The sequence below is a fragment of the Penaeus monodon genome, chromosome 28 (assembly GCF_015228065.2).
Source record: "Penaeus monodon isolate SGIC_2016 chromosome 28, NSTDA_Pmon_1, whole genome shotgun sequence".
In the NCBI taxonomy this organism is placed as follows: domain Eukaryota; kingdom Metazoa; phylum Arthropoda; class Malacostraca; order Decapoda; family Penaeidae; genus Penaeus; species Penaeus monodon.
In genome coordinates this window covers 27,685,051-27,686,252 of record NC_051413.1, presented here as the reverse complement: position 1 = coordinate 27,686,252, position 1,202 = coordinate 27,685,051, and the positions used below count along the sequence as shown (strand labels likewise).

Here is a 1,202-nt window from a genome sequence, read left to right as displayed (position 1 = left end):
TGTAGCAACCTCTAATACTTTTGAATATTTTCGATATATTTGTCTGTGGTTACAAAGAGAACGAAATAATTAAATCCTGAGACACGCCTACATCTTGCGAACAAAAAACAACAAAAAACATAGTTAGCAACTATTAGAAAAGTGATAGGGCTAATAAAAGATAAAGAGAGTAATTTATAAAGATAAAGTATCAGAGATAATTAAGGTTGTAAGAAAAGAAACAACTTAAAACATCAAAAAGGAAATGCGTATATGTGGAGACTAATATAACGAATAAATACAGCAAAGTTAAGGAGGATAGCAACACATGACACTCTAACGGGATCAGCTGATAGCAGGAGAATCAACAAGTGGTCTTCAGTCGCCAGGCGTTGGTCGACAAGGTACGTTAAGTTATATTCCATTGTATTGTTCGTGATTAGTGGAAGAGTTTTCGTATAATGATGTTAACTTCTGCCCCGAGTCATTAACGTCATTAGAAACAACAGCATTTGGAAAATCATTTAGACGTAACTGAATTATAGATAGAAATATCGCAGCTTGTAGTAAATGTAGTATGGGTCCAGTTTCATCCAGCCTTCTTTTATATAGAAACTAATATATGCAAACGATAGAGCAAATAAATCTAAGAAACTTATCTTCTATGCAATTCCGTCGCAACTCAAAAATAACGAAGTTATTAGACACGGAAGTGTCTGAGAGCACAAATGAAAACCCTAAATGTAAAGTATATGCGATACTTTCTTAATGGAATTAAGTGCCTTATAGCTTTATTGTCGAAGAACTTAGATAAAGTTGTATATGTAACCGACTTACCTAGAGATCAGCGTTGCTATTCTTGAAACCTGAAAAAAGGATAGTAATTTATGGAAAATTTACCTTACCAAGTTTTGAAATAATAGACATGCAGATAACTTATTACAATTTGATTTCCTTTTTGTATCATACAGTATTTGTATCATTGTGTGCATAAATGGTGGTCCTTCCGCATGCACAGATATAATTACAAGTGAATTGGCAATCTTCCGTGTCATATTGTTGGTGGCGGGGGAAGGGGGGGGGGTGCAATTATTCACACAACCAACATATCAGAAACTGCAACAGCTGGATCAGGTTACAAAGCCTTGTCTTGCTTGTATTGTTGTATTCTTTTTCTTTCTTTCTTTCTTCAAGTAAATATTTTTCTTTAGGTAGACATTTTG

The 1,202-nt window shown here is 34.1% G+C and overlaps 1 protein-coding gene across 1 annotated transcript in view; it reads left to right on the top strand.

The window, feature by feature from the left end:
* The first annotated feature begins 229 nt into the window (after nt 1–229).
* Nucleotides 230–1,202, top strand: part of LOC119591457 (beta-ureidopropionase-like) — an 8,502-nt gene continuing 7,529 nt past the window's right edge. Inside the window, exon 1 of the mRNA XM_037940194.1 lies at nt 230–383. The gene's annotated coding sequence lies outside the window, so the exon portion shown is untranslated. The remainder of the gene's footprint in view (nt 384–1,202) is intronic.